This window comes from Rutilus rutilus (assembly GCF_951802725.1).
Source record: "Rutilus rutilus genome assembly, chromosome: 9".
In the NCBI taxonomy this organism is placed as follows: domain Eukaryota; kingdom Metazoa; phylum Chordata; class Actinopteri; order Cypriniformes; family Leuciscidae; genus Rutilus; species Rutilus rutilus.
Window position 1 is genome coordinate 669,269 of NC_140223.1, and position 10,000 is coordinate 679,268.

At 29.8% G+C, this 10,000-nt stretch overlaps 1 protein-coding gene across 3 annotated transcripts in view; it reads left to right on the plus strand.

Moving 5' to 3' along the window:
- ecel1 (endothelin converting enzyme-like 1) overlaps positions 1–10,000 on the plus strand; it is a 58,526-nt gene that overhangs the window by 2,574 nt on the left and 45,952 nt on the right. The window lies entirely within an intron of this gene.

A 10,000-nucleotide genomic window follows, 5' to 3' on the forward strand; every position in this document is an offset into this window, starting at 1 on the left:
GAATACTAGAATAAAACTATAATAACACTAAAAGAACACTATAATAACACTAAAAGAATACTAAAATAAAACTATAATAACAAACAAACACTAAAAGAACACTAAAATAACACTATAAGAACACTAAAAGAACACTAGAACACTATAAGAACACTAAAACAAGACTATAACACTAAAAGAACACTATAACACTAAAAGAACACTATAATAACACTAAAAGAACACCAAAATAAAACTATAAGAACACTAAAAGAACACTAAAAGAAGACTATAACACTAAAAGAAGACTAAAAGAACACTATAATAACACTAAAAGAACACTAAAAGAACACTAAAATAACACTATAAGAACACTAAAATAACACTAAAAGAAGACTATAACACTAAAAGAACACTATACAGTAAGAACACTAAAAGAAAGAACTCTAAAAGAACACTAAAATGACACTAAAAGAACACTAAAAGAAGACTATAACACTAAAATAACACTATAAGAACACTAAAAGAAAGAACACTGTAAGAACACTAAAATAACACTATAATAACACTAAAAGAAAGAAGACTATAACACTATAAGAACACTATAAGAACACTTAAAGAAAGAACACTAGAACACTATAGTAACACTATAAGAACACTAGAACACTATAAGAAAACTATAATAACACTAAAAGAACACTAAAAGAAAGAACACTAGAACACTATAATAACACTATAATAACACTATAAGAACACTTAAAGAACACTAGAACACTATAAGAACACTATAAGAACACTAAAAGAAAGAACACTAGAACACTATAAGAACACTATAAGAACACTAAAAGAAAGAACACTAGAACACTATAAGAACACTATAATAACACTATAAGAACACTAAAAGAAAGAACACTAGAACACTAAAAGAACACTAAAAGAAAGAACACTATAAGAACACTATAAGAACAGTAAAAGAAAGAACACTAGAACACTATAAGAACACTATAAGAACACTAAAAGAAAGAACACTATAACACAATAAGAACACTATAATAACACTATAAGAACACTAAAAGAAAGAACACTATAACACTATGAGAACACTATAAGAACACTAAAAGAAAGAACACTAGAACACTATAAGAACACTATAAGAAGACTATAAGAACACTAAAAGAAAGAACACTATAACACTATAAGAACACTAAAAGAAAGAACACTAGAACACTATAAGAACACTATAATAACACTATAAGAACACTAAAAGAAAGAACACTAGAACACTATAAGAACACTATAAGAAGACTATAAGAACACTAAAAGAAAGAACACTATAACACTATAAGAACACTATAAGAACACTAAAAGAAAGAACACTAGAACACTATAAGAACACTATAAGAACACTAAAAGAAAGAACACTATAACACTATAAGAACACTATAAGAACACTAAAAGAAAGAACACTAGAACACTATAAGAACACTATAAGAACACTATAAGAACACTAAAAGAAAGAACACTATAACACTATAAGAACACTATAAGAACACTAAAAGAAAGAACACTATAACACTATAAGAACACTATAAGAACACTAAAAGAAAGAACACTAGAACACTATAAGAACACTATAAGAACACTATAAGAACACTAAAAGAAAGAACACTAGAACACTAACATGCTTAACAGAGTAAAGAGCACTAGAACACTAGAACACTATAAGAACACTAAAAGAAAGAACACTATAACACTATAAGAACACTATAAGAACACTAAAAGAAAGAACACTAGAACACTATAGTAACACTATAAGAACACTATAAGAACACTAAAAGAAAGAACACTAGAACACTATAAGAACACTATAATAACACTATAAGAACACTAAAAGAAAGAACACTATAACACTATAAGAACACTATAAGAACACTAAAAGAAAGAACACTAGAACACTATAAGAACACTATAACACTATAAGAACACTAAAAGAAAGAACACTAGAACACTATAAGAACACTAAAAGAAAGAACACTAGAACACTATAAGAACACAACACTGAAAGAACACTAAAAGAAAGAACACTATAACACTATAAGAACACTATAATAACAATATAAGAACACTAAAAGAAAGAACACTAGAACACTATAAGAACACTATAAGAACACTAAAAGAAAGAACACTAGAACACTATAAGAACACTATAATAACACTATAAGAACACTAAAAGAAAGAACACTAGAACACTAAAAGAACACTAAAAGAACACTAAAAGAAAGAACACTATAAGAACAGTAAAAGAAAGAACACTAGAACACTATAAGAACACTATAAGAACACTAAAAGAAAGAACACTATAACACTATAAGAACACTAAAACACTAGAACACTATAAGAACACTATAAGAACACTAAAAGAAAGAACACTATAACACTATAAGAATACTATAAGAACACTAAAAGAAAAAACACTAGAACACTATAAGAACACTATAATAACACTATAAGAACACTAAAAGAAAGAACACTGTAAGAACACTAAAAGAACACTATAATAACACTAAAAGAACACTAAAAGAAAGAACACTAGAACACTATAGTAACACTATAAGAACACTAGAACACTAGAACACTATAATAACACTATAAGAACACTAAAAGAAAGAACACTAGAACACTAAAAGAACACTAAAAGAAAGAACACTATAAGAACACTATAAGAACAGTAAAAGAAAGAACACTAGAACACTATAAGAACACTATAAGAACACTAAAAGAAAGAACACTATAACACCATATGAACACTATAATAACACTATAAGAACACTAAGAGAAAGAACACTATAACACTATGAGAACACTATAAGAACACTAAAAGAAAGAACACTAGAACACTATAATAACACTATAAGAACACTAAAAGAAAGAACACTAGAACACTATAAGAACACTATAAGAAGACTATAAGAACACTAAAAGAAAGAACACTATAACACTATAAGAACACTATAAGAACACTAAAAGAAAGAACTCTAGAACACTATAAGAACACTATAATAACACTATAAGAACACTAAAAGAAAGAACACTAGAACACTATAAGAACACTATAAGAAGACTATAAGAACACTAAAAGAAAGAACACTATAACACTATAAGAACACTATAAGAACACTAAAAGAAAGAACACTAGAACACTATAAGAACACTATAATAACACTATAAGAACACTAAAAGAAAGAACACTATAACACTATAAGAACACTAAAAGAAAGAACACTAGAACACTATAAGAACACTATAAGAACACTATAAAAAGACTATAAGAACACTAAAAGAAAGAACACTATAACACTATAAGAACACTATAAGAACACTAAAAGAAAGAACATTATAACACTATAACACTATAAGAACACTATAAGAACACTAAAAGAAAGAACACTAGAACACTATAATAACACTATAAGAACACTAAAAGAAAGAACACTAGAACACTAACATGCTTAACAGAGTAAAGAACACTAGAACACTATAACACTATAAGAACACTAAAAGAAAGAACACTATAACACTATAAGAACACTATAAGAACACTAAAAGAAAGAACACTAGAACACTATAGTAACACTATAAGAACACTATAAGAACACTAAAAGAAAGAACACTAGAACACTATAAGAACACTATAATAACACTATAAGAACACTAAAAGAAAGAACACTATAACACTATAAGAACACTAAAAGAAAGAACACTAGAACACTATAAGAACACTATAACACTATAAGAACACTAAAAGAAAGAACACTAGAACACTATAAGAACACTATAAGAACACTAAAAGAAAGAACACTAGAACACTATAAGAACACAACACTGAAAGAACACTAAAAGAAAGAACACTATAACACTATAAGAACACTATAATAACAATATAAGAACACTAAAAGAAAGAACACTAGAACACTATAAGAACACTATAAGAACACTAAAAGAAAGAACACTAGAACACTATAAGAACACTATAATAACACTATAAGAACACTAAAAGAAAGAACACTAGAACACTAAAAGAAAACTAAAAGAAAGAACACTATAAGAACAGTAAAAGAACACTATAACACTATAAGAACACTATAAGAACACTAAAAGAAAGAACACTATAACACTATAAGAACACTATAACACTATAAGAACACTATAAGAACACTATAATAACACTATAAGAACACTAAAAGAAAGAACACTATAACACTATAAGAATACTATAAGAACACTAAAAGAAAGAACACTAGAACACTATAAGAACACTATAATAACACTATAAGAACACTAAAAGAAAGAACACTAGAACACTATAAGAACACTATAATAACACTATAAGAACACTAAAAGAAAGAACACTAGAACACTAAAATAACACTAAAAGAAAGAACACTATAAGAACAGTAAAAGAACACTATAACACTATAAGAACACTATAAGAACACTAAAAGAAAGAACACTATAACACTATAAGAACACTAAAACACTATAACACTATAAGAACACTATAATAACACTATAAGAACACTAAAAGAAAGAACACTATAACACTATAAGAATACTATAAGAACACTAAAAGAAAGAACACTAGAACACTGTAAGAACACTATAATAACACTATAAGAACACTAAAAGAAAGAACACTATAACACCATAAGAACACTATAAGAACACTATAAGAACACTAAAAGAAAGAACACTATAACACTATGAGAACACTATAAGAACACTAAAAGAAAGAACACTAGAACACTATAAGAACACTATAATAACACTATAAGAACACTAAAAGAAAGAACACTATAACACTATAACACTATAAGAACACTATAAGAACACTAAAAGAAAGAACACTATAAGAACACTATAATAACACTATAAGAACACTAAAAGAAAGAACACCAGAACACTATAAGAACACTATAAGAAGACTATAAGAACACTAAAAGAAAGAACACTATAACACTATAAGAACACTATAAGAACACTAAAAGAAAGAACACTAGAACACTATAAGAACACTATAATAACACTATAAGAACACTAAAAGAAAGAACACTAGAACACTATAAGAACACTATAAGAACACTAAAAGAAAGAACACTATAACACTTTAAGAACACTATAAGAACACTAAAAGAAAGAACACTAGAACACTATAAGAACACTATAACACTATAAGAACACTAAAAGAAAGAACACTAGAACACTATAAGAACACTAAAAGAAAGAACACTAGAACACTATAAGAACACAACACTGAAAGAACACTAAAAGAAAGAACACTAGAACACTATAAGAACACTATAAGAACACTATAATAACACTATAAGAACACTATAAGAACACTAGAACACTATAAGAACACTAAAAGAAAGAACACTATAACACTATAAGAACACTAAAATAACACTAAAAGAAAGAACCCTAGAACACTATAGTAACACTATAAGAACACTAGAACACTATAATAACACTATAATAACACTATAAGAACACTAAAAGAAAGAACACTGTAAGAACACTAAAAGAACACTAAAAGAAAGAACACTAGAACACTATAGTAACACTATAAGAACACTAGAACACTATAAGAACACTATAATAACACTATAAGAACACTAAAAGAAAGAACACTAGAACACTGTAAGAACACTATAAGAACACTAAAAGAAAGAACACTAGAACACTATAAGAACACTATAAGAACACTAAAAGAAAGAACACTATAACACTAAAAGAACACTATAATAACACTAAAAGAAAGAACACTAGAGCACTATAAGAACACTATAAGAACACTAAAAGAAAGAACACTAGAACACTATAAGAACACTAAAAGAAATAAGACTATAACACTAAAAGAAAAACTATAAGAACACTAAAAGAAAGAACACTAGAACACTATAAGAACACTATAAGAACACTAAAAGAAAGAACACTAGAACACTTTAAGAACACTATAAGAACACTATAAGAACACTATAATAACACTATAATAACACTATAATAACACTATAAAAACAGTAAAAGAAAGAACACTAACACTATAAGAACACTATAAGAACACTAAAAGAACACTAAAAAAGAACACTAGAACACTATAAGAACACTATAAGAACACTAGAACACTATAAGAACACTATAAGAACACTAGAACACTATAAGAACACTATAATAACACCATAAGAAAGAACACTATAACACTATAAGAACACTAAAAGAACACTAAAAGAAAGAACACTAGAACACTATAGTGTTACTATAGTGTTTTAGTGTTCTTTCTTTTAGTGTTCTTTTAGTGCACTAGAACACTATAAGAACACTATAATAACACTATAAGAACACTAAAAGAAAGAACACTGTAAGAACACTAAAAGAACACTATAATAACACTAAAAGAACACTAAAAGAAAGAACACAAACACTATAGTAACACTATAAGAACACTAGAACACTAGAACACTATAAGAACACTATAAGAACACTATAATAACACTATAAGAACACTAAAAGAAAGAACACTAGAACACTGTAAGAACACTATAAGAACACTAAAAGAAAGAACATTAGAACACTATAAGAACACTATAAGAACACTAAAAGAAAGAACACTATAACACTAAAAGAACACTATAATAACACTAAAAGAAAGAAGACTATAACACTATAAGAACACTATAAGAACACTAAAAGAAAGAACACTATAACACTAAAAGAACACTATAATAACACTAAAAGAAAGAAGACTATAACACTATAAGAACACTAGAACACTATAAGAACACTAGAACACTATAAGAACACTATAATAACACTATAAGAACACTAGAACACTATAAGAACACTATAAGAACACTAAAAGAAAGAAGACTATAACACTATAAGAACACTATAAGAACACTAAAAGAAAGAAGACTATAACACTAAAAGAACACTATAAGAACACTAAAAGAAAGAACACTAGAACACTATAAGAACACTAGAACACTATAATAACACTATAAGAACACTAAAAGAAAGAACACTAGAACACTATAAGAACACTATAATAACACTATAAGAACACTATAAGAACACTAAAAGAAAGAACACTAACACTATAAGAACACTATAAGAACACTAAAAGAACACTAAAAGAAAGAACACTAGAACACTAGAACACTATAAGAACACTATAAGAACACTAAAAGAAAGAACACTGTAAGAACACTAAAAGAACACTATAATAACACTAAAAGAAAGAACACTAGAACACTATAGTAACACTATAAGAACACTAGAACACTATAAGAACACTATAATAACACTATAAGAACACTAAAAGAAAGAACACTAGAACACTATAAGAACACTAAAAGAAAGAACACTAGAACACTATAAGAACACTATAAGAACACTAAAAGAAAGAACACTATAACACTATAAGAACACTAAAAGAAAGAACACTAGAACACTATAGTAACACTATAAGAACACTAGAACACTATAATAACACTAAGAACACTAAAAGAAAGAACACTAGAACACTATAATAACACTATAAGAACACTAGAACACTATAAGAACACTATAAGAACACAAAAAGAAAGAACACTAGAACACTATAAGAACACTATAATAACACTAAAAGAAAGAACACTAGAACACTATAGTAACACTATAAGAACACTAGAACACTAGAACACTATAAGAACACAAAAAGAAAGAACACTAGAACACTATAAGAACACTATAAGAACACTAAAACAGACTATAACACTAAAAGAACACTATAAGAACACTATAACACTATAAGAACACTAAAAGAAAGAACACTAGAACACTATAAGAACACTATAAGAACACTAAAAGAAAGAACACTAGAACACTATAAGAACACCATAAGAACACTAAAAGAAAGAACACTAGAACACTATAGTAACACTATAAGAACACTAGAACAGTATAATAACACTATAATAACACTATAAGAACACTAAAAGAAAGAACACTAGAACACTATAAGAACACTATAAGAACACTATAAGAACACTATAAGAACACTAAAACAAAGACTATAACACTATAAGAACACTATAAGAACACTATAAGAACACTATAAGAACACTGTAACACTATAAGAACACTATAAGAACACTAAAAGAAAGAACACTAGAACACTATAAGAACACTATAAGAACACTAAAAGAAAGAACACTAGAACACTATAAGAACACTATAATAACACTATAAGAACACTAAAACAAAGACTATAACACTATAAGAACACTATAAGAACACTATAAGAACACTGTAACACTATAAGAACACTATAAGAACACTAAAAGAAAGAACACTAGAACACTATAAGAACACTATAAGAACACTAAAAGAAAGAACACTATAACACTATAAGAACACGATAAGAACACTATAAGAACACTAAAAGAAAGAACACTAGAACACTATAAGAACACTATAAGAACACTAAAAGAAAGAACACTAGAACACTATAGTAACACTATAAGAACACTAGAACACTATAATAACACTATAAGAACACTAAAAGAAAGAACACTAGAACACTAGAACACTATAAGAACACTGGCTAAACAGTGTGGTTGTTCCTGTAATGGGGAAACACTGGAGAGATGAGCTGGCCTGTGAAACGTAAAGCTATACAAACCCATATTGGACGGCCACTAGAACTAAGACACCAACAGCAGTTTGATGAAAGAGACCAATATTTATTAATTTATTATCAACATTTATTAATACTAATCTGAATTTCCTATAATCCATTGTTCTGTAGACTCATAACTGCATTAATGCATGATGCTCTCTGTTTTATAATGCAGATTTCAGTAAAACAGTTTGAACGTGTGTGTGTGTGTGTGTGTGTGTGTGTGTGTGTGTGAGAGAGAGAGAGAGAGAGAGAGAGAGAGAGAGAGAGAGAGAGAGAGAGAGAGAGCTGTGTTTGAAAGACAGGAAAAGAGCAAGACACATCTGATGAATGATGGTTTGAATGGAGACTGACATTTTCCAGAGAAACACCTCCATAGACATTAGGTGTGTGTGTGTGTGTGTGAGAGAGAGAGAGAGAGAGAGAGAGAGAGAGAGAGAGAGAGAGAGAGAGAGTGTGTGTCTTCAGTCCACTTACAGAGAGATTCCCTGTGTGTGTGTGTGTGTGTGTGTGTGTGTGTGTGTGTGTGTGTGTGTGTGTGTGTGTGTGTGTGTGTGTGTGTGTGTGTGTGTGTGTGTCCAGTGAAACAGATGAGAGGTGACAGGATGAATTAACTCAGAAATGTAGATGCACACACACAATAACCGATTTAATGAATGCAAACGCTTTTGTCATTTGCTTTTGTCTCTACACACACACACACACACACACACACACTCACAGACAGACACACATGATTTTCATCAACTCACGTTTGTAGTTCTCTCCCACATGCTCAACTGCTTAAACACACTCACACACACACTCACACACACTCACACACACACACACACACACACACACACACACACACTCACAGACGGTGGGATGTTGAAACGGCTGGTAAAAACATCAGCGCTGAACTTTCCCTCCGGACGGATCCAGGATAAATTTTCATACATTGCCCTGAAGCCACACACACTCATATACTACTATTTACCCTAAAACTCAGACAGGAAGTGTGTGTGTGTGTGTGTGTGTGTGTGTGTGTGTGTGTGTGTGTGTGTCAATGTGTGAGTGTGTGTGAACCCCAAAGAAAGATTTGAGATAAAGGCCAGAAACAGTGAGTGGGTGAGTGACTTTGTGTGTGTGAGTGAGTGAGTTTGTGTGTGTGTGTGTGTGTGTGTGTGTGTGTGTGTGTGTGTGTGTGAGAGTGAGTTAGTGTGTGTGTGAGTGAGTTAGTGTGTGTGTGTGTGTGTGTGTGTGTGTGTGTGTGTGTGTGTGTGTGTGTGAGTGTGTGTGTGTGTGTGTGTGTGTGTGTGTGTG